Here is a 24,914-nt window from a genome sequence, read left to right on the forward strand (position 1 = left end):
AGCATAATTTCTTTATAATTTTTTTAGACCAAAGAAATACAGAAACAGAAATTCTAATATTTTCTTCATACTTGACAATAAATTTCTTGAATAATCCCTGGGAGTACTTCAGAGTAATGGTCCTGAGTGTGGTTCTGAAAATACTACCTGGCATTGAATTATTCCAGGACCTTGTTAAACTAGCAGATTCCCAAGCCTCATCCAAACCTATTGAGTCAGAATCTCTGCAAGAGGTGCCAAGATCTCAGCATTAGTAACAAGCAGGTCATGTCAGTTATTTACCACTGCATAAACAACCATTCCAAAATGTAATGGCTCAAAATAATGACTGGTTTTTTTTCTTGCAATTCTGTGGATTGGCTAGACTTGTGCTCCACAGTGATATCAGCTGACTTCACTTAGATGGCTGCATTCTGCTGGGAGCTCTACTGGACGGAATTATCCAAGAGGGTCTCACTCATGGCACTTGGTGCTGACCATCAGTGGGGCACCAAAGTCCTCTTCCATGGGGAATCTCTCTCTCTCCTCTAGTCCCTCCCCATTCAGTAGTCTACTCTGTGCTTCTTCACATGGAAGCTGATTTCCAAGATCATAGACATGAAAATTGCCAGGTCTCGGCCGGGCGCAGTGGCTCACGCCTGTAATCCCAGCACTTTGGGAGGCCGAGGCGGGCGGATCACGAGGTCAGGAGATAGAGACCATCCTGGCTAACACGGTGAAACCCTGTCTCTACTAAAAACACAAAAAATTAGCCGGGCGCGGTGGCGGGCGCCTGTAGTCCCAGCTACTCGAGAGGCTGAGGCAGGAGAATGGCATGAATCCGGGAGACGGAGGTTGCAGTGAGTCGAGATCATGCCACTGCACTCCAGCCTGGGCGACAGAGCGAGACTCCATCTCAAAAAAAAAAGAAAAGAAAATTGCCAGGTTTCTTCAGAGCTAGTCTCAGAACTGACTCAGAGACTCTTCTGCTCCTTTCTGTTGATCAAAGCAAGTCATGTGACCTGACCAGATTCAAGGAAAGGGAAACAAGACTCTACCTTTTGATGGAATGGGCACCATGAATGTACAGGGTTAGGAAGAGCTGTTGGTAGCCATCATTGGAGACTAGTACTACACAGATGATAAAATTTGAGAACAGCTATTTTAAAGTGATAAATCCAATAAAGACTGTTGAATTTAACATAAGAGCAGTTTTTAGTATTCTTAATGAGTTTTTGCATCAAACTAACTGTTACTAATAAGAGTAACAACCCTAGACTGAAATATATGTACACACAATGTAGAATACTTTAGAAGAGTGGTTTCTTTCTCATAATGCTAAATTGTATTATAGTAATTAATTTTTAGTTTTTTAATCATTCATTCCTGAGACATTGGTTTCATCTTTGCAAAATATAAAATTGTAAATAAATAGAGTATTTGGATTTAAAAATTGTTAATGAAAGAAAATATCAAAACTGTTTCAATATCATGGTTTTATCTTAATCAAACCAGCCACGTGTATTGAGGAAGCTGGCAGGAGCTGCTCTCAGTGTAAGACCCTACCATTTAAGGCCTTCTACCTATCATGAGATTAATCCCTTCAGTTGGTTTGTTTTGGTTTTTTGGGTTTTTTAGAATGAGAACAAAAAGGACCACAGAGAACTTTCCAAATCAATGAGAGTTAACCCAGCTTTCAAATACAGGAAATATTGGCTGTAAGGATATCAGGCAGTTTCCATCAGAGATCTTGAGACCCACGGCTTAAAGGAATGTATTATTTTTCTAAATCCTGAATTTGAATCATGTAGTTACAAAGAGCAGTGTTAAGGGCTGAGCATGGCTGGCTGTCCAGCATCTGCTTTTAATTCAGCTTTGCTGCACTCTACTTCTCACGACTAAATTTTATAGGAAGGAATTAAATGCTTTAGATCAGAGGTCAAAAGCTAAAGACCCACAGGCCAGATACAATGACAGATGTATTTAATTTGGCCTGGATGTTTTTTAAAAATTGAAATTAGTTGTCATCATTAAAGAAAAAAAAACAATACTTCAAACTTCTCAAAAAATAAAATCAGGAACACTTAATACTGAATTTGCATTCCCCTATGACATCACAGGACTAAAGCTGATTATGAGCTGGCCCCTGAAGATAGGTCATGCGCTTTCCAGTGAACCATAGTCCTCACTCTTCTCTGTTGTCTTCCTCTAGAATTACACCATTTACATTCTCTACATGACATTTGGAAGTACTAGATTTTTAGTTTTTTTGCAGCCAAAGCACTATTTAGAAATTCAGGGATTTGAAAAGTGACTAAAAGATTCATTTGTAAATATTTATAAATATCACAGTTCTACTCTATTTCAGGCTAAACTTCCCTGATATATATCCTAGCACATATTTTGATATACCTTGCCTGCACTGCAAATTGAAACCCATTTTTATTTCTTTTTAAAGAAATTAAGTCATTTTTAAAAGCTGTCATACATTAAGAAGAATAATAGCATTTCTAAGAAAAAATCAAACTAATGAAATTTTTTATGTAGAATCATATTTTGGGTTTGTTTTCCCAGTTGAAGAGAAAAAGGGGGTGGGGAAAAATACTCTGAAATAACACAAAGAGCAAAATATTGATGCAGCAAAATTTGTTAAATTTTTTTTCTATCACACAGCTATCCTACTTAAGGGCTGCTATCATCATCACAAAATCTAAAACAAAACACAGGAATTTGTCCACTTCTTGATATAGCACTGTCATTAATATAATTTCCGTGCTTACTAAAACTGTCCTACCAATACACAATTAATATTTTTATGTAAAGGATAGTAAGAGTACCAAAAGAGCACTCAAACTGGGGTAACCAGAAGACACGTGGATGCAAATTCCAGCTCTACCAGTTACTCTCAGCAGATTTTGGGCAAGTCAACTTACCTCCATATACCAGTGACATGATACAGCTGAGACTCAATATTTAACATCCAACTAATTCTTATCTTGTAAGATTTTAAAATTTATTATTCTAAGAAACTTTCTCCCAATCTGACTTGTGTGTGACTCTCTCAGAGTTTTACTATAACACCTTTAAGGAACTGAATTTAGTTACTGATCTACTTCGACTTCCTCAAAAGAGAGCTCCCCATGTAAGTTAGTGTTTGTATTAGAATGGGGCACAATATTTTAAAGATATGGCATTGGGGAGCACAGCATTGGCATTAAAATAAAATAACATTAAGCTCTAATATGAGATTTGAAAAACACAGTCTGGGCAGAGGGTCCAGTGAATCTTAGCAGGAATAACCAGTCTTCAGCACTATCAGCTTAGTGCTGACTGAAGAGTCATTTGGCTACATGTGATTTTTACACATCTGTTAACTAAATCAGAGCTCCAAATGAAAAATCTGGCACATAGAAACATTATGGGGATTTGTGAGTCCCCCTGGAGAATTTTGGGTCCATAAACCAATGAATAGATTACTATGACACATAAATAGAATATTTTCATCTGTGACAGACATAATCTCGCCCTGGTACTCTTTGTGTCATGTTGCAGAAAACTATACTCACTGTCCTCAGACCTGCTTTAGACGCCCATGCTAAAAGATGAGTGACAACATTAAATACGGAAAACATCGGACGGGCGTGGTGTCGCGCCTGTAATCCCAGCACTTTGGGAGGCCAAGGCGGGCGGATCATGAGGTCAGGAGATCCAGACCATCCTGGCTAACACGGTGAAAACCCGTCTCTACTAAAAATACAAAAAATTAGCCGGGCGCGGTGGCGGGCGCCTGTAGTCCCAGCTGCTCGGGAGGCTGAGGCAGGAGAATGGCGTGAACCCGGGAGGCGGAGCTTGCAGTGAGCTGAGATCGCGCTCCAGCCTGGGTGACAGAGCAAAACTCCGTCTCAAAAAAATAAAGAAAGAAAGAAAAGAAAAGAAAACACCTAAGGTTAAAGAACGGAACCACTTTTGGGAAGACCTAAATGCAATCTCTGTCAGTACCACTAACTGTGGCCTCTGAGTTAGCCCACTAACTCCAGTCCTAATATAAGTACATTACAAATCACTTCAATGGTCAAGACCTCATTCATCGTCCAGCAAACCTGTGCCATAACAGGTTTTACTAGTACAAAAACTGAGGCTCACTGTGTTTGTAACTTACCTAAAGTCACATAGGTGATAAAGGTGTCCCTGAATCCAAATCCACGTATTCTTTCTATTGAGACAGGCAGGTGGGAAGGGCTCCCTGGCAAAACTCCAATCGGCCAGTGCACTGGGAGGAGGGCGCACTGGGATGGAGCCACAGAAGTTCGCGCGTTTGCTGCGGGAGGAGCCTGGCCCCTCCTCTTCCTGGGTGGAACCTGGGATTCGATCTGTGAGGCGGGAAGCCCAGTGGCAGGAAGCACACTCTCTCGCTTTGCTAAGAGTCTCTGTTTCCCCGTTTCTTCCATTTCACCCAATAAACCCTGCCCTCCTCTCGCTTCAAATTGTGAGCCTAATTTTCGAGGCCATGTGATAAGGAACCCTGTCTTTAGCTGAACTAAGGAAAAAGTCCCACAACACTATCATGCCATAAAATGTCTTTAATCTATAAAATTAGAATATAGCAAGTCCTTATTGAGTCATGAATTTCATTTATTTATTCAAAAAATATGCTTATAACTTGAATGACTCAAAACATGGGTATATAAAAAAGAGGAATTTACATGTCTCTAGAAGAAAAAGAAGAGACTGCAAGGGTAATATTTAGTGTCCTTTTGAAAGTACATTAGTGCCAGGCACTACAGAAGTCTTCCTGAAGGTGGTAGTACAGGCAAAGCATGCACTTCAAGCTTTGGGAACAATTTTTAGAAAAATTTTTGAGGTCTTTATAAAAATTGTCAAGGAACTGTTAACATAATGACAGTAACATATACAAATGTCTGGAACACTATCCCATATTTTAAATCTATTTTTTGATATAGATCTATTTGGAAATATTATGTCAGCCTTTCAAGAAGTATATAATTTTGAGATTGAATAAAATCAGGCTGTCTCCATGTTTACTTGAATTAATGAGATGTTTGATGTTGTCCATCTTCTCCCTTGTTGTCCAAACCCTAGTCAGTGCTCTGACTTGAAAGCCAAGTTCTCTGTGTCTGTAACCGAAGAGAAAAGCTCATCACCCTGGTTAGACAAAGTTCACGGCAGCCACAGCCTTCTGAAATGCCACACTGCCTCCATCAGTGTTCCTTCTTGTGTTCTCTTTGTGAAGAGTATGTTTGGAGTTCCTGCAGTTTTTGGTCATCAGTGAATGACGATATATCTTTAGAAAGTCTCTGTAAGGGTACCCAGGGCTCCCTGAAGATATGTAAAGTCTCTGCACAAGTTTGAGCATTCTTAAGGAGCAAATTACTAGTATTTTGTATTTTTACATTTGTACAATGAGAAAACTTTCTATAGATTTGATATTCTTTCCTGGAAATACTTCCACAAGAAAACAGTATATGGAAAACCCATTTTTAAGGCAAGTTTATGTTTTTACATTAAACAACAATTGAAAATAAAATATTTCCATTGGAATATTGGGATCTTGACTTTAGTCCGTTTGTCAATTTAATAATTAATGACAGAGCTTAGCAATGACATACAGCTAACAGCAAAATGCTTGTGGCAGTACCCTAATCTTCCCCCTTCTCTCATGCTAAAGAATAAAACAACATATTTCCCAAGTTAATGGTTCCAATTTGGGGCCAATTTTATTTTCAAATAATTACAGAATTGCAAGAAGTTGCCAAAATAATACAAAGAAGTCCCGTGTGTATTTCACCCATTTTCACCTTCAAAGATAACATCTTACATAACTAATACAATATCAAGACCAAGAAAATGATGTTCGTACAAGAACAGTCTTATTCAGATTTCACCAATGTTGACAGGTACTTGTGTGTATGTGCATATGTGTGTGATTCAGACAATTTTATTACATGTAGATGTGATAAGGGTACAGATCTGGTTCATTACCACAAAGATCCCTAATAGTTCTATTTTATAGTTATACCCATCCATCTCCCTCCCAGAGACCATCTCTATCCTCTGGCAACAACTACTCTGTTCTCCATCTCTATAATTTTGTCATTTGGAGAATATTATAGAAATAGAATAATACAGTATGTTACCTTCTGTTTATAACCTTTTTTTCACTCAGCATAATTGCCTTGAGATCCATCCAACTTGTTACATGTGTAATAATAGTTGATTCCTTTTTGTTGCTGAGTAGCATTCTATAGTATGGATGCAACACAGTTTGACCATTCATTCACCCATGGAAGGGCATCTGGGTTGTTTCTAATCTTTGGCTACTACAAATAAAGCTGCTATAAACATTTGCATATACATTTTGGTGTCCATAAGTTTTCTTTTCTTTGGGCTGAATGCTCAGGAGTATCATTGCTGGGTTGTACAGTAAAATGTGATTAGATTTTTAAGAAATGGCCAAACTATTTTCAAGTGGTTGTACCATTTTGCATTCCCACCAGTAATGTATAAGGGATCCAATTTCCCTGCATTCTTGCCAGCATTTGGTGTTACCACTTCTTTTTTTAAAAATTTTAGTCATTTTGATTTCAACTGGATTGTTTTACTACTGAGTTGTTGTTGTTGTTGTTGTTTGGTTTTTGTTTTGTTTTGTTTTGTTTTTTGAGACGCAGTCTCACTCTGTCACCCAGGCTGGAGTGCAGTGGCACTATCTCGGTTCACTGCAAGCTCCGCCTCCCGGGTTCACACCATTCTCCTGCCTCAGCCTCCCCAGCAGATGGCTGGGACTACAGGCACTTGCCACTGCGCCAGCTAATTTGTTGTATTTTTAGTAGAGACGGGTTTTCACCATGTTAGCCAGGATGGTCTTGATCTCCTGACCTCATGATCCACCCGCCTCGGCTTCCCAAAGTGCTGGGATTACAGGCGTGAGCCACCGTGCCTGGCCTACTACTGAGTTTTGAGAGTTCTTTATCACATATATGGTTTGGAAGTGGTTGACAAATGTTTTCCTTAAATCTGTAGCTTGTATTTTCATCTTCTTACTAGCATCTTTCATTGAGCAAAAGTTTTTAGTATTGAAGAAGCCAATTTATTTGTTTTCTTTTATAGAATTATAATATTGGTGTCATGTCTAAGAATTCTTCACCTAGCCCGAGGTTCTGAAGATTTTCTTCTATGTTTTCTTCTAAACATTTACACCATATACCATATCTCATGGGCTAATGCTTTTACCCTAATTCATATCCCATATACTTAAGGTCTCATTAGAAACAAATGACACCCTCCAACAGACAATTAGATAAAGCTTAATAAAGTGACCATTTACAAAGTTGCGGGAAGAGAAAAGAGAAACCAAGAAGGGTGAAGCACCCTAGGGGTAGCAAAGAGGGGCACTATTACCACTCCTAGGCCTGACTGGGCAAGAGGGAGAGGAGGTACCAGGGAGCTATAGCTGCAGAAGTCCTCACAGCAGGAGCTGTGGCCTGCCTAGCAATCCACTGGGGAGGAGCCAAGAGAATACAAAGCTAAACTTTCCTCTCTTCCTTCCTATCAGTTGGCACCAGAGAACACAACAGCTTGTTTACATACTTCAAACAAGACATGGTATCAAGAAAAGTTGGATTTTAAGAAAGGTACCAGAATCCCTACATTTACATTCTTAAAGTACAAATGTCAATAAAAAGAAAAAAAAAAAGAGAAAGAGGAAAAGGGAAAATCAGAAATTCCAGTGTCAGCTTATTTGATCATACCAATGCTGCATTTGAAATAAAACATGTAAAATACAAGAAATGCTTACTCTAATAGCAAAGCAAGAATTTCAAGCTTTGCTGAAAGTACTAACTATCCACTATGTTTTTCTTTCTTCCAAAGGCAAGCGATCCTGATCAGGGAGGTGTAATGGCATTGCCTTCTCCAGCCTTCCAGGACTTTCTGGATTGTCAAGCAGTAATTATCTTGGTTGGGGGTGGGGGGTAGGCAGAGAAAGCTGGGAAGGAAAGAGAGCCAGTAGATGGCAGATGGTTGTCATTTAGGCATTTTTGTCCATGTGGAACAGGATCCTTGCCAAGGGCAGGCCTTCAGTTCCCAGGCTGGAGAGAAGGAGGGTGTTAGAAAACAAGCAGTGGCATAGTCCTAAAAACTAGGACTAATAGAGGAGAGCAAAATGGTGACCTGAGATCTCTGCAGAGTCTCAAGTTTATTTGGGAGCAAAGGATTCCAAATCCCCGATTTTAGGGCCGGCTGCAAGATTCTGTCTCCTGATTTGCATAGGGACCTGCAAAACCCAGGGCTGGGCTGGTGACCACCATCTGAAGGGAAATCTGAGGCTGTTAACATATTTGATTAAGTTTAGTTTGGTCAGGAAAATGGGTGGCTTGAACATACATGATTCAGTGTGGCAGCTGAGGAAAGCAAAGATGGGGTGTTGGCCCAGAGCTTTAAAAGGTTACTACGGAAGGGAATGTTTTGTTGTTGTTGTTGTTGTTTTGGGGACGGAGTCTCACTCTGTTGGCAAGGCTGGAGTGCAGTGGCACGATCTCGGCTCACTGCAACCTCTGCCTCCTGGGTTCAAGTGATTCTCCTGCCTCAGCCTCCTGAGAAGCTGGGACTAGAGGCATGCACCACCATGTCTGCCTAATTTTTGTATTTTTAGTAGAGACAGGGTTTCATCATGTTGGCCAGGCTGGTCTCAAACTCCTGACCTCAGGTGATCCACCCACCTCAGCCTCCCAAAGTGCTGGGATTACAGGCATGAGCAACCACACCTGGGAATGTTTTTTATTCATTCAGGAAACAAATATTTATCAAGTTTGTTCAAAGAGCCAGGTCCTGTGTTGAGTCCATGGGACACAGGGTTAAGTAAGGTCCAGTTCTCCTAACCTTAAAATGGAACTTAAAATTCAAATAGAAAATGCCATCAGGCCAGGCATGGTGGCTCACGCCTGTAATACCAGCACTTTGGGAGGCTGAGGTGGATGGATCACTTGAGGTCAGTAGTTTGAGACCAGCCTGGCCAACATGGCAAAACTCTGTCTCTACTAAAAATACAAAAATTAGCCGGGGCATGGTGGTGTGTGCCTGTAATACCAGCTACTCGGGAGGCTGAGGCAGGAGAATTGCTTGAACTCAAGAGGCAGAGTGTGAGTTACATGGATGTGCTTTGGTCAAGGATAGGCCAAGGCAGACGTCAGGCCTGCATGCCTCAGTGAGTCTGGTGCACAGGCGCACACCTCCACTTGTTATATAACCTGTCTGTGTAAGTTCATACTTGGCCCTAAGCCACTATTGTCTGTAAAAGGTATAACTGTCCTGTTGACGCTCTACAGGGGCTCTTGGCTTGGTTCCTGGGGCTCAGCTCAGCTCAACATGGCTTGACATGGCAGGCACGCTGGCACCCAGAGAAAGAGAGAGAGAGCCAAAGCTGTCCGTCTTGCAGACGGACAGAGGGGAGCCACAGCACAGTTTGTGCTAGTACCCAGAAAGAGAAAGAGTTAAGCTGCTGACCCCGAAGGCAAGGGAGAGCCCGCGGTGCAGCTGCAGGCATGGGGGTGGCAGGAGCCTCAGAGCCGGAGCAAATAGCTGAGACAAAGGTGGACAGTGTGAGAGAGCTAATGTGAGTATGCTACTGATGAGAAAGCTGCTGAATAAAACTCCATTTCACCTGCCTACGGCCCCCCAAGTACTCTTTCTGCCCATCCATCCACTCCCCTCAGACTTCAGCATGGGCTGAACCCAGACCCCGGCATTTGGACCTAACACAGAGGTTGCAGTGAGCTGAGATTGTGCCACTGCACTGCAGTCCAGGTGACAGAGCACTCTGTCTCAGGAAAAAAAAAAAAAAAAAAAAAAAAATGCCATCAAAGAAAAAGAGAAAGGAAAGATAATAATCTCTAAAGAGTGATAAATGCTATGAAGAAAACAAAAGAGGGCAATTTGATAATAGCTGAAGCGAGAGATGAGAGAAATGGTACTCTAATTTCATAAGACCTCTCTGAGAAGGTGACATTAGAGTTTAGGCTTATTGACAGGATGGAGCAAGCCCCTCACAGGAAAATCTAGGAGAAATGCAAACAGCTGGAGCAAAGGACCTGCGACAAGAATGATTTTGGCCTATTTAAGTAACAGAAAGAAGGTGGTGAGGCCAGAAGAGAATGAGCCAGGAAGAAATCATTTAAGACAAAATGAGAAAGGGAGGAGGCTGTCACCAGATTTTAGCCTAGAAGAACTGAAACTCCTAATTTGATTCAAACCTCAGCTGCAACATCAGCCTTAGGTGCTGACCAGGTGTAACTCACTGAACAACGCCATTGTTGCCTCTGACAATTACCACCACCAAGCTGATGAATTTGTAGTCAAGAGGCTCCCTAAATCAACACCATTATGCCTTATTACCTCCAAGCAAATCAGCATAAAGGGATAGAACAGACCATTAAAAATGAGCCAACGGTTTGCTAGGTGACTGTTCAATAAGATTAGTTAGCTCTTGTGTGGATCAGCTTCCTGTATGTTCACCATTAGGAGCCTGTCCCATTTAATAATTCTGGGGGCTCTGCATCAAGGTTTGCCTCCATCCTGACCATGTCGATTCAGAGCCAGGACAAAATAAGAGTGCACTTTGAATGCTGCTCTTAAGAGAATTAACCAGGTTGGGTGCGGTGGCTCATGCCTGTAATCCCAGCACTTTGTGAGGCCAAAGCAGGTGGATCACTTGAGATCAGGAGTTCGAGACCAGCCTGGCCAACATGGTGAAACCCCATCTCTACTAAAAATGCAAAAATTAGCGAGGCATGGTGGCAGGTGCCTGAAATGCCAGCTACTTGGGAGGCTGAAGCAGGAGAATCACTTGAACCCAGGAGGTGGAGGTTGCAGTGAGCCAAGATTGTACCACTGCACTCCAGCCTGGGCAACAGAATGAGATTCCATCTCAAAAAAAAAAAGATGAGAGAGAGATTTAACCTGAAGACTTGGCTTTTGCCCAGATCATACATCTCTCACTGTGACTGAAGGGTATGAGACTCACCAGCTGTGGACAGATGTGCTGGCATCAGGTTGCCATGTCAATACCCTCTCTAGGCATTCATCGTAGGGGGCCATGGAGAAGCAGAACCACCTGACATGCCTCCTTCAGTGTTCTCTAGTGGTGTTCCTTTGACCAGAGTTCCTGAGCACTGAAAAGAAGCAGAATATGAAGGAAGAAATATGTCTTCCTTGGCCACTTTCACTGCTTAAGGTAGTCATTGGACTCACAATCATTTAATCATCACACAGAGCAGTTTCTTAAACACATACTCTTCTTTTGGCTAAAAAACTCAGAGAAATGGTCATGCCACATAGACAAACATGTCTATTGGTGTTAGGATAAGAGTTTTTTTCCCTGTGGATTATTTTAGCTGCAGGCTACTCATGAATTCCCCTCCATTCTTGCCCCAGAGCTCTCCTACTTTTGAATGAATAGTGAAGGTTTAACAATTACCTGGTCGCTGTTGCCTCAGTCCCTCAAAAATAATTTTGTAGGACATTAAAATAACATAAGTATTTACAAATCGGCTTCTATTAAAGTGTTTTGACACTACTCTTTTTTTTTTTTTTTTTCTGGGAACAAATACTTTTTAATGGGTTTAAAGTTTTTTTGTTTGTTTTTTTTTTTTTCTTTTACAAATATACTGGAGAATCACGCAATGCTGCCAGCATTGGACACAATCCAGGGGCCACAAGTCTGCACACTCCTTTGCTACTGGTTCTGTAATGGCAGAACCTTTTATCTGGCCTTTATTGCTCACTAAGACCACTGCATTATCTTCAAGAGAAAGAAACACGCCATCTTTTCTCTGGTATGACTTTCATTGTCAAACGACCACTGTTGGATGTACCTTTTTTCTGAGCTCTGGTTTGCCTTTCTTGACTGTAGCCATCCCCATGTCACCCACACCAGCAGTGGGAAGTCTGTTCAGCTGTCCCTTGATCCCCTTCACGGAGATGATATACAGGATTTTGGCTCCTGTGTTGTCAGCACAGTTGATCACAGCTCCCACCGGAAGACCCAAAGAATTCCGGAATTTCACACCAGAGGACCCACCACGTCCTCGCTTCCACATCTTGAATGCTGGAAAGAAGGAAAAAGGACATAGATTTTGACACTATTCTTAAACAAATTATAGGCAAATTTATCATGTTTAAAAAAAAGAATAGAGTTCTCACCTCTACGACCAGCAACTCCACATATTCAGAACTTTGAATATCTTTGCCAATTTGTTAAAATATAAGCACCAGAAATAGGCTCATGAGAAAAAAAGTATGTGGCTAGTAACGAGTCTAGTAATATTCTTTAAAAATTCAAAACTACAGTATTCTCTAGTACTGAATATTTGCAACATGTTCATGAAAAAAAGACTTATACAATCTAATATGATTAAAACACACTTCAAGATTAAAATATTCATTTAAATGGTTCATATTGCCTGACCTTCCTTTGGAAAGTCTAAGGCTTTTTATGGAAAAGCCCTTCTTAGAACTCCCTAAATTGAGTAGTCACCGTTGAATAGCCATTTTCTACATTCCACTCAGAGTCAGGTTGGCCTGAGGTTTTCAGATGTCATCAGCTTGTCCGGCAAAAACATGCCTCTTTGGAGTGCTCCTTCCTACTCCGTGAACATGTAAAGTTAAAGCCACCCTTTCAATGAAGCTTTCTTCTCTGGGAAGGTTGGCCTGGTCCCTTTCCTCCCTAAGGGCAGGACTATCACCACCTGCGAAGAAAGATGGAAAGGGATAGGAGAGGGAAAAAGAAATTCCCTGCCCCAGGCCTACATAAGGGAGGGGAAAATTTCTCTTTTCTTAGCAATTCAGAGATCCTGACTGGCATCACCTCCCAGGACTCCAAATGCTTCCTTTCTTGTTATAATCCTCTTAAGTTCTTTTTTTTCCCATTCCCCCTGTGATTCTGTCAGTGTTTCCCACTCATTCTCACTGGGCTTGGCGCCCCTCCTCCACACTGCAAACCTCACCCAGAAACAGGGAAAGAGGCCTGGGGGCTTTCAAGTTTATGGCCCATTATAGGTGCATGCTGGGAGGTGTTGAGCAGGGCTGCGGAACTAATCAGTTATCTTAACACTGCGGACAGTAGGGCTAGCATTTGTGGATTACCAAATGTCACTGCTTATTTCAACTGTGGAAAAAAAAAATCAGCTTTATGAATTACTGATCAGTGCTTTGAATCCCCCCCTCAAAAAATCTACAAAATCACCTACCAGCGCTAACCAATTAAAGAAAGAAAGAAAGAAAGCAAAACTCAAAAGAAAATTCTTTGCTCAGTGAACAAAACTAAAGGCAAAGTAAATCAATGCTATTGCAGAAATTGTAAATGAAACAAAGAGACGTGCTTTATGTTCCAATGAGGCTCATATGAAACCGACACTAAGATTCCATACTCAGGGTTAATCACAAAACCATAGAATATGAATTAAGCTACTGTGAAAGGTAAAATACAAAGCAACAGAACAGAGAAATTTTAAACAGGAACAAAGATCGCCATAATCCCCAAATGGGTTTGTTTTTGAAAGAAGAGACATTTGTAGAGGACAAACATTCTTAAAACAATAGGAGTGGTGTGTAAAATTAACCCAAGTAAGATCTAGGCTAATGTTTGGGTGAATCAGGGTAGGTACTTTCTACAAGTCACGTGTTTGGCACAAGACTAACTCTATGCATCTGTTCAGTACGGTCTAATTTTTCTAAAATTAGAATGTAGTTCTTTGAAGGCAAGAATTTCTTCTTTATGCTTTATAGCTTTTGGTACCCAAGGATTATCTAATTTTAGAAAATTAGTTCACTCTCCTAATACTTTTTTTTTTTTTTTTTGAGACGGAGTCTTGCTCTGTCGCCCAGGCTGGAGTGCAGTGGCGTGATCTCAGCTCACTGCAACCTCCGCCTTCCAGGTTCACGCCATTTTCCCACCTCCGCCTCCCGAGTAGCTGGGACTCCAGGCACCCGCCACTACGCCTGGTTAATTTTTTATGTTTTTAGTAGAGACGGGGTTTCACTGTGTTAGCCAGGAAGGTCTCAATCTCCTGACCTCATGATCCGCCCGCCTCCGCCTCCGAAAGTGCTGGGATTACAGGTGTGAGCCACCGCACCCGGCAATACTATCTTATTTTTTTTGGACATCCTTACAGTATTATTATTACCGAAAAGCTCCTCTTCCGCTCGTTTTTTTTCCTGAAGATTGGTAGAAAATTCCACATAAACAGTGCAAAAATAAAAATCATAGGCAACTATAAGAAATAATTAGTTTGATAACAATCACACCAATTCAACGATAATAACAGAGCATATTATGAGAAAAAATAAGATTTGTTTTCTTTTCCTGAGAAGAGACAATATGTTTGCAGGTATCTTCTCACCAACCAAAATAGGCACACCTCTGTGGGACAAACAAGCTCATTTTGTCAAGAGACTTGTTTATAGAATCATTGTTAAAAAAAAAAATTAGGATTACTTTTTCAAAGAATATTTCCAACATTTTCTAGAATCTTGGATGGAAAAGCCAGTACTACAATAAACAAATGTAAATTTTAATGTAGCTTTTTTTTCTTCTTCTTCTTCTTTTCTTTTTTTTTTTTTTTTTTTGAGACAGAGTCTCACTCTGTTGCCCAGGCTGGAGTGCAGTGGTGCGATCTCAGCTCACTGCAACCTCCACCACTTGGGTTCAAGCAATCCTTCTGCCTCAGCCTCCTGAGTAGCTGGGATTACAGGCATGCACCACCATGCCTGGCTAATTTTTGTGTTTTCAGTAGAGACAAGGTTTTGCCATGTTAGCCAGTTTGGTCTCCAATTCCTGGCCTCAAGCAATGCACCCACCTCAGCCTCCCAAAGTGCTGGGATTACAGGCATGAGCCACTACTCCCGGGGTTAATGTAGCTTTTTCTATAAGAAAAAGAATAAATTCTAAGAAATTAACATAACTTGTGGGAAACCAGTATGTTAGCAACATAGGAAATTTGGTAAGTTCCAGACAAGAAGCTAAAAATGTGTAACTATGTAGATCATGGTAATGAAAGCATAGGGTTTAACTATATTATTCATTTCTGTGACAAAGTCTGTTGTAATTATCATCACATTTTAGTCAGCTTAGCAGATCACACTTTGAACTCTCTAGGATAGGCTAGAAAAGTAAACTGCAAAGTAAAGAACAGTGTCTTTGTAAGATGGCCAACTGCTTGTTGAGCCAATACACATAATATCCTATAAAGAATGGACGGCTGACCGGGCGTGGTGGCTCACGACTCTAATCCCAGCACTTTGGGAGGCCGAGGTGGGCGGATCACCTGAGGTTGGGAGTTTGAGACCAGCCTGATCAACACGGAGAAACCCCATCTCTACTAAAAATATAAAATTAGCTGGGTGTGGTGGCACATGCCTGTAATCCCAGCTACTCGGGAGGCTGAGGCAGGAGAATTGCTTGAACCCGAGAGGCGGAGGTTGCAGTGAGCCAAGATTGTGCCATTGCACTCCAGCCTGGGCAACAAGGGCGAAACTCCGTCTCAAAAAAATAAAAAATAAAAAAATAAAAATAAAAAAGAATGGACCGCTAACACTTAAGTGATAATAATACTGTAATAATAAAAATCTTGCATTTATAGAAAGCTTTACACTTTTCAAGTGCATTTGTTTTAGCTTATTTGATATCCCCAAATCATGAGTATTTGTCTTTGAATGCTGAGGAAAATGTATTCTTCGTTCGAAAGACTCTTGGGCTATCTTGCTTTGTGCGAGGAAACAGTGCAAGTCAGCGAGTACTTTACTCCCAAGCATGAATTTTGCTTTTCTCATAGCACAATATAATAGGAATCCAACAGAATATGAAAGCAGGTTTAAATTGCTATGAATCAGTGAAAGAAAACCCTTATTGAAATCACAAATTATTTATCTTAGAGATACAATTCTCCAAATGAACAAAATAATATATTGGATGGAAACTGCTAGCTGTCTACCAAAATCTATTTTCCTTCTTTTCCTGGGCATATGACTACCAGGGTAGATCACATTTTCCAGCATCCTTTGTGGTTACTTGTTGCTATAGAACATGAGAAGTAATCAATTCTACTACTTGGCCTGAGCTGTAGGGCACAGGGTATGTTTCTTCCTGTTCTCTTTTCCTTTTTCACTTGAAGGAGATGATTGGCAATCTCACTTTGCCATGCATATGGCAACAGTGCCCTAGGGGATGGTTGTGCAAGCTGATGGAAGGTACCTGAGTCTTTGACTGATATCAGGGAGCCAAGCTGCCCTGGACCATTCTCTGTATACAGTTAGTAAAAGAAACTTTTGCTTTCTTTAAGCAATTGTATTTAGCATCTGTTTGCTATATCAGCTTATCTTTACTCTAATATGTTTTCCTTAAATAGAAAGATTTTTATCATGAGAATGAATGTCGTGTATCTGTGAAGATGTAGATAAAAAGATAAGGGATACAGCTCATCCTTGTCAAATGGAGCAAAGTTCACACATCCATGGTGATATCCAAACCATGCTTAATAAAAACCAATTCAGTTAGTCATCTATGAGTGCTTATAAGTTTCAGTAATAGTAATAAGTGAATTTGTGTCATCTTGAGCAATTAAATACGTAGTGTATGAAATGAAATGAAACCAAGAAACAAAGGGAATAACATGTTATAAACGTCTCACATATTGAAGAGATTTGGATTTCATCTGAAAATTCCTAACATTTGGTAAGTTGACAGAGTTAAATAGTCAGTCAGGATTTTTACAATGACCTTCACATTTATCCAGAAAGTAGCCTGTAAAGATGTAAAGCCTCAGAGATAACACCACACATCTACAGCCATCTGATCTTTGACAAACCTGACAAAAATAAGAAATGGGAAAAGATTCCCTATTTAATAAATGGTGCTGGGAAAACTGGCTAGCCATATGTAGAAAGCTGGAACTGGATCCCTTCCTTACACCTTATACAAAAATTAATTCAAGATTGATTAAAGACTTAAATGTTACACCTAAAACCATAAAAACCCTAGAAGAAAATCTAGGCAATACCATTCAGGACATAGGTATGGGCAAGGACTTCATAACTAAAACACCAAAAGCAATGGCAACAAAAGCCAAAATTGACAAATGGAATCTAATTAAACTAAAGAGCTTCTGCACAGCAAAAGAAACTACCATCAGAGTGAACAGGCAACCTACAGAATGGGAGAAAAATTTTGCAATCTACCTATCTGACAAAGGGGTAATATCCAGAGTCTACAAAGAACTTAAACAAGTTTTCAAGAAAAAAACAAAAAACCCCATCAAAAAGTGGGCAAAGGATATGAACAGACACTTCTCAAAAGAAGACATTTATGCAGCCAACAGACACATGAAAAAATGTTCATCATTAATGGTCGTCAGAGAAATGCAAATCAAAAGCACAATGAGATACCATCTCACCCCAGTTAGAATGACGATCATTAAAAAGTCTGGAAACAACAGGTGCTGGAGAGGATGTGGAGAAATAGGAATGCTTTTACACTGTTGGTGGGAGAGTAAATTAGTTCAACCATTGTGGAAGGCAGTGTGGCGATTCCTCAAGGATCCAGAACTAGAAATATCATTTGACCCAGCGATCCCATTACTGGGTGTATACCCAAAGGATTATAAATCATGCTGCTATAAAGACACATGTACATGTATGTTTATTGCAGCACTATTCACAATAGCAAAGACTTGGAACCAATCCAAATGCCCATCAATGATAGACTGGATTAAGAAAATGTGGCACATATACACCATGGAATACTATGCAGCCATAAAAAAGGATGAGTTCATGTCCTTTGCAGGAACATAGATGAAGCTGGAAACCATCATTCTCAGCAAATTATTGCAAGGACAGAAGACCAAACACTGCAAGTTCTCACTCATAGGTGGGAATTGAACAATGAGAACACTTGGACACAGGGAGGGGAATATCACACACTGGGGCCTGTCGTGGGGTGGGGGGAGGGGAGATATACCTAACGTAAATGACGAGTTAATGGGTGCAGCACACCAACATGGCACATGTATACATATGTAACAAACCTGCACGTTGTGCACATGTACCCTAGAACTTAAAGTACAATAATAAAAATTTAAAAATTTTAAAAAAGAAAAAGGACCCATTCCAAATGCAAAAAAATAAAAAGAAATTATTCTATATAAGCCTACTTCATAAATAATAACATCAGCTAATGTTATTAATTATTAATATCAGTAATTATTAAATAACAACATTATTGTTAATTATAATAGCAATAATATAATTAATATTAAATACTGGGGGATTATTAACTGCCAGGCATTATTCTAAATATTTTACATGTATTGATTCGTGTTATTCTCATAACATCCTTGTCAGTAAGTGGAAGAGCCAAGACCCAGTCCAGACAGCTGGGACTTCTTAGCCACAACCCTATTCTGTATTATAGGGAATAGAATATTAAAAATAATAATATTAAGATATTATTTAAAAATATTATATATTAAAATATTTTAAAAAATAATAATTATACCTTGTTATACATTGCAGAATGCTTTCAGATCTCATATTAAGCTGAATTCTCACAGCTTCATTAAGTAGAAAATATTATATATATTTCACAGATTAGAAAACATTTGAAGAATTCCATCATTTGCCCAATGTTATGTAACAAAAGAGCGACACACCAACAGCATAGAATTGGAACCTACATTTTCTAACCCAACTCTATCCTCTTTCATTTCAACAAGTTGTCAGAATTTTATTTGTCCAAAATGTAATGTCTGGTAATTAATATTTTTTCTTTTTGTTGTTGTTTCCTGTGCACATAACATAGTGCCTGGCACATAGGTGAGAATCAGTAAATATTTACTGAGGCCGGGCATAGTGGCTCACACCTTTGAGATGCCAAGGTGGGAGGACTGCTTGAACCCAGGAGTTTTTTTTTTTTTGAGATGGAGAGTCTCTCTTGTTGCCCAGGCTGGAGTGCAATGGCATGATCTTGGCTCACTGCAACCTCCACCTCCTAGGTTCAAGCGATTCTCCTGCCTCAGCCTCCTGAGTAGCTGGGATTACAGGCATGCACCACCATGCTCGGCTAATTTTGTATTTTTTAAATAGAGACAGGGCTTCTCCATGTTGGTCAGGCTGGTCTTGAACCCTCAACTTCTCAGGTGATCTGCCTGCCTCGGCCTCCCAAAGTGCTGGGATTATAGGGGTGAGCCACCACGCCTGGCAAGCCTAGGAGTTTTAGACCAGCCTGGGCAACATGGCGAGACCCCGCCTCCTCAAAATATTTTAGAAAAATTAGCCAGGCATGGTGGCACACACCTGGAGTCCTAGCTATGCAACAGGCTGAGATGAGAGGTTTGCTTGAGCCCAGAAGATCAAGGCTACAGTAAGCTCTGTTGGCACCACTGCACTCCAGACATGATGAAAGAGCCAGACTCTATCTCAAGAATAAATAAATAAATAAATAAATAAAATATTTATTGAATGAATGCATGAATGAATGAATTGGGCCTGGAAGGTTGAGTAGAATTTTGACTTAACTTGCCCAAGTTTGGAGGCACAGGCTAAAGGGGATAGTTCTCAGAACTTACAGAAGTGTCTTAGTCTGTGTTTGTAGAAGCTGTTTGTTCAGCATCTGGAAAAGAGGCCTACAGATATACTCAAATGAAATGAAAACATTTGTCCTCAAAAAACCTTGTACCTGAATGCTCATAGCAGCATTATGAATGACACACCGAAATAAAATAGCTGATTCTCACCTATGTGCCAGACATTATGCTATGTGCACAAGAAACAACAAAAAGAAAAATAATAATTATCAAACATTACATTTTGGACAAATAAAATTCTGATAACTTGTTGAAATGAAGGAGGATGGACTTGAGTTAGAAAATTCAGGTTCCGATTCAATGCTCTTGGTATGTCATTCTTTTTGGTTAAAATAACCAAAAGTTCTGGTCCGAGTTGCAGTGGTGTTTATAACAAATTGATTACAACCAGTCACAGATTTCTTTCCTTTTTTTTTTTTTCTTAGATGGAGTCTCACTCTGTCGCCCAGGCTGGAGTGCAGTGGCGCAGGATCTCCGCTCACTGCACCCTCCTTCTCCTGTGTTTAAGTGCTTATCTTGCCTCAGCCTCCTGAGTAGCTGGAATTACAGATGTGTGCCACCAAACCCGGCTAATTTTTGTATTTTTAGCAGAGACAGAGTTTCACCATGTTGGTCAGGCTGGTCTCGAACTCCTGGCGTTGTGATCCACCTGCCTCAGCCTCCAAAAATGTTGGGATTACAGGCATGAGCCTCCGCGCCTGGCCCCAGTCACAGATATCTTTGTTCCTTCTCCACTCCCACTGCATCACTTAACTAGCCTTAAAATTTTTTTAAATAAAATTTTAAAAAAACAAAAGGTGGAAACAACCAAAATGCCCATCAACTGATGCATGGATGAGCAAAATTTCATATATCCATATTAATATTATTAATGGAATTAATATTAACAACGTTATTCATTCATTAAAGGAGACAAAGTACTGATACGTTATACAACATAGATAAACCTTGAAAATGTTATGCTAAGTGAAAGGAACCTGTCACAAAAGCCACATAGTATATGATTCCATTTATTTAAAATGTCCAGAATAGGCAAATCTAGAGATAGAAAGTAGCTTAGGGCATAGGATGTAAAGCATATTTTATATCGCATGTCTGGCATGCATGCATTTATTAGGCGGTTGTATTCAGTTCCATTCATTTATTGTTGGCTCTGCAACAAGTGACAGGCTTGATTTTGTGACATGACAAGACATTTTTTTAAAAAAATGATTGCTTTGGGCTGGTGGAGATGGGAAGATGAGGAATTTGCATGGTGGTAGCTAAAGAGTATGGGTTTTTTGAGGGAGATTAAAACATGTCTAAAATTGATTGTGATAATGGTAGTACAACCCTGTGATACATTAAAAACCATTGAATTGTGTGAGAAACAAACTCACCTGTCCAAACCCAAAGAATAGACTCAGAGAACCAGAGACAGCAAAAGTGAGACTTTTAATGATGGTCTTGCAAGATCAGGTGTCTGATGGACAGGCACACCAAGCACGGTTTCAACAAGCAGTGTATCCCCTAATGCACAGGTCCCTCCCCTAGTTCCTCACAGACCGAGTACTATGGGGTTACAATCTTCCCGGATGTCATCGATTGGTTGTTGGATAGGGGCTTTAGGTGTTTTCTTTAGGGTTGTCCTGATGCATTTTGTTGTAGCCCACAATACATTGCAATCCTAGTCAACTCAGGGGCTCTTAAGTATTTGACTGATAACCTAAGTAGCTGGGCAGGCTGATAAGAACAGACAAAGTGAGCTATCTTGCAGGCTAGTAAATGTTCATCTTAGACTAAACTTCTTTGGTTAGGCTGAGGGCAACTAATGGGTTGGGGGGTGGCGGGGGATGACAAGCAGGCATTGGTTATCCAAGTAGGGGCCTAGTATATCTTGTTTCCTCTGTAGTTTGCTGACCTGAGCCAATTTAAGGCACTTTGTCTTGAAAATGGACCACTATATACATTATTTCCTTCAAATTGTATGTTTTATTTTATTTATTTATTTATTTATTTATTTATTTATTTATTTTGAGATAGGATCTTACTCTGTCGCCCAGGCTAGAGTGCAGTGGAGTGTTCACGGCTCACTGCAGCCTTGACCTCTGGGCTCAGGTGATCCTCCCACTTCAACTTCCCAACTAGCTGAGACTACAGGCATGTACCACCATACCTAGCTAATTTTTGTATTTTTTGTAGAAACAGGGTTTCGCCATGTTGCCCAGGCTGGTCTTGAGCTCCTGGCCTCAAGCAATCCTCCTGCTGCAGCCTCCCAAAGTGCTGGGATTACAGGTGTGAGCCACCAGTGTTCGGCCTGAATTGTATACTTTAAATGGGTGAATATTATGGTACGTGAGTTATAGTTCAAAAAAACTATTACATGAACAAAAGAGTTGATTAGGAAAGTCCAAGGAAAGGATAGAAGTAAAAACAATCCTTTTTAAAAAGTTTTCTTTAGCTGTCCTTTAGGAGGTCACATTTCTGAAGAAATGCCTCATTTGTTTTCCTTTATTTTACAAACTCTCAGAAACCTAGTTTGCTCTAATCTCTTAAAATACATTTAAGAAGAGCAAAATAACTTAGAAGATTGCTCTAAACTAGTAGTGAGATTGATGTTTAAATGATATTTATTCAAATATTAAATAATAAATACAATTATTTTAAATTTTAAAAGGAGCAATTGCAGAATAAATTTTACTTTTTTAATGCTTTGATTAAAAATATATGTATTTCAAATTAAATGATAAGACCATGACACAAAATACCAAAATCAAAGTCAACAGCTATTTAATTGGCTACATAAATTGGCTTCCCGTTGCTCTGAGAACATAAAAAGTTTAAAGTGGATTTTGATAAACTTGTACATTCCATTTGAAATGACAATATTATGGTTAATGCAAAGCCACAGCGTTCATTGGCTTCGATAGGTCACTTTACAAATAAAAACTACTGGTCTCTCAGCAAAACATAGACGGTACAGTGAAAATAGATCAACACTTCCTCTGTGTCACTGGCTGAAGCAGGAACTTCTGAGATTCTCCTCCAAAGGTCTCATGAAGTATTTGGTTGGAACTGCAAAATCGTAGCCAGGGATCTGGCAATAATTCAGAATAGCTTTACGAAGGATTATACGTTGGGACGAGGCTAAATTTTTTGAAAGATTGTTTTTCGATCCTGAGATATGCTCAGTCACTTTAATCTAGCCTCTATGTCTTAGAATTTGATTGCTGTGGTTGTTGCCACTTCATTATAAATGAGAAAGGTATTCAGTCATGCTGAATGAGGACATTTATATGTAAATAGAAGATGTTTTGCTTTGGCAATACCACTATTCCTGGGATTGAAGTGCATATGATTTTCCAAGTGCTACACTAGCCACTAAAAAAAAAAAAAAGAAAAAATCATGATTTAAAAAGAACCAAAAACACTATGTATTTTGAATATTAATGTCTTTTTATTTTATGTCCCATAGTTAGTGTTTGGAAAGGAACAAAAGAATTAGAAGCAGTCTGCCTTACATAAATGATTACATATGTTCATCCAAACCATTATTTTACAATTATTATTTAAAGAGAAATATCTTCATCAAAATATTTCACCAAGCATGTCTTGTCGACAATCCCAGTGTTTAATTAGGTTATTTTTCTAAAACAACGTGATAAACCTTGTCTAATTTTGCAAATTAACTCAAAGTCTGATCTAACAGCTTAACCAGAAGTGACAGAAGTTAAAAGTGATATGGATAAGAATTATTAGACTCTGATTTAAAAATTAAATTATAGGTCATTACAGATCTCAAGTTCATCATGTTCATTCAATTCATTTGAATATTCAATTAGTATTTTCCATGTCCAAGGCAAGATAATGTATGGTAGGAAGAAAATAAAAAAGCATAAGACACTGTCATACTCTCAAAGAACTTTCAAATCACCGACTGGGCGTGGTGGTTTACGCCTGTAATCCCTGCACTTTGGGAGGCCAAGGCGGGTGGATCACGAGGTCAGAAGATCGAGACCATCCTGGCCAACATAGTGAAACCCCATCTCTACTAAAAATACAAAAATTAGCCGGGCATGGTGGCGCATGCCTGTAATCCCAGCTACTCGGGAGGCTGAGGCAGGAGAATCCCTTGAACCAGGGAGTTGGAGGTTGCAGTGAGCCGAGATCGCGCCACAGCACTCTAGCCTGGCGACAGAGTGAGACTCCGTCTCAAAAAAAAAAAAAAAAAAAAAAAGAACTTTCAAAACAATGGAGGAAACAAGCAAGTAAGTTCTAGAAGATGGATAGTCTTCGCCTCTACGTAATTCTCCAAACACTATCTTTGACTCATAACATTTTGTTTTTTTTTTTGAGACGGAGTCTCACTCTCTCAGCCAGGCTGTAGTGTGCAGTGGCGCGATCTCGGCTCACTGCAAGCTCCGCCTCCCGGGTTCACGCCATTCTCCTGCCTCAGCCTCCCGAGTAGCTGGGACTACAGGCTCCCGCCACCACGCCCCGCTAATTTTTTTGTATTTTTAGTAGAGACGGGTTTTCACCGTGTTAGCCAGGATGGTCTCGATCTCCTGACCTCTTGATCCGCCCGCCTCGGCCTCCCAAAGTGCTGGGATTAGAGGCGTGAGCCACCGCGCCCGGCATCTTTGACTCATACTTACACACATCATGTAGAACTCAGATATACTTTCATGGGAAGCAAATATTTCAAATTTCTATGAACTATTTTTTCTTCAAGAGTTATTTTAACCACTCATGACAAATTTTGTTTTAAAAATTCTTAGAACAATATAAAATATCTAGTATCAAAACGTAAGTAATCAAATGATCATTTGTAGCTGAAATTTTAGAGTTAAAATATTGGGATTCTAATGGAGTTTATGACTAAGATATGCATCATTATTCAATGAAAATATTCTACATTGTATTTTCTTAATAATAAGTTCCTTTTTGTACTTTCAGGGTCTCAATAACCCTTACTTTGTTTACATAATAGAAAAAACATATATATATCATTTTACATATATCATTATATATAATATATATCACCATATATAATATATATCATTATATATTATATATCATTATATATCATTATATATAATATATATCATTATATATATCATTATATATCTCATATATATCATTAAATATATATCATTTTATATATATATCATTATATATATATCATTTTATATATATCATTATATATATCATTTTATATATATCATTATATATATATCATTTTATATATATATCATTATATATATATATATCATTATATATATATATATATATATATTTTTTTTTTTTTAA

At 39.4% G+C, this 24,914-nt stretch overlaps 1 protein-coding gene and 1 pseudogene across 1 annotated transcript in view; both read right to left on the bottom strand.

Annotated features, from left to right (window-relative positions):
- LOC134739828 (zinc finger protein 283-like) overlaps positions 1-4,247 on the bottom strand; it is a 90,022-nt gene extending 85,775 nt beyond the window's left edge. Inside the window, exon 1 of the mRNA XM_063667143.1 lies at positions 4,139-4,247. The gene's annotated coding sequence lies outside the window, so the exon portion shown is untranslated. The remainder of the gene's footprint in view (positions 1-4,138) is intronic.
- A 7,418-nt stretch (positions 4,248-11,665) lies between these two features.
- LOC129040875 (large ribosomal subunit protein uL14-like) lies at positions 11,666-12,089 on the bottom strand (annotated as a pseudogene).
- Between the last annotated feature and the right edge of the window lie 12,825 nt (positions 12,090-24,914).

Source organism: Pongo pygmaeus, chromosome 6, assembly GCF_028885625.2.
Source record: "Pongo pygmaeus isolate AG05252 chromosome 6, NHGRI_mPonPyg2-v2.0_pri, whole genome shotgun sequence".
Lineage (NCBI taxonomy): Eukaryota > Metazoa > Chordata > Mammalia > Primates > Hominidae > Pongo > Pongo pygmaeus.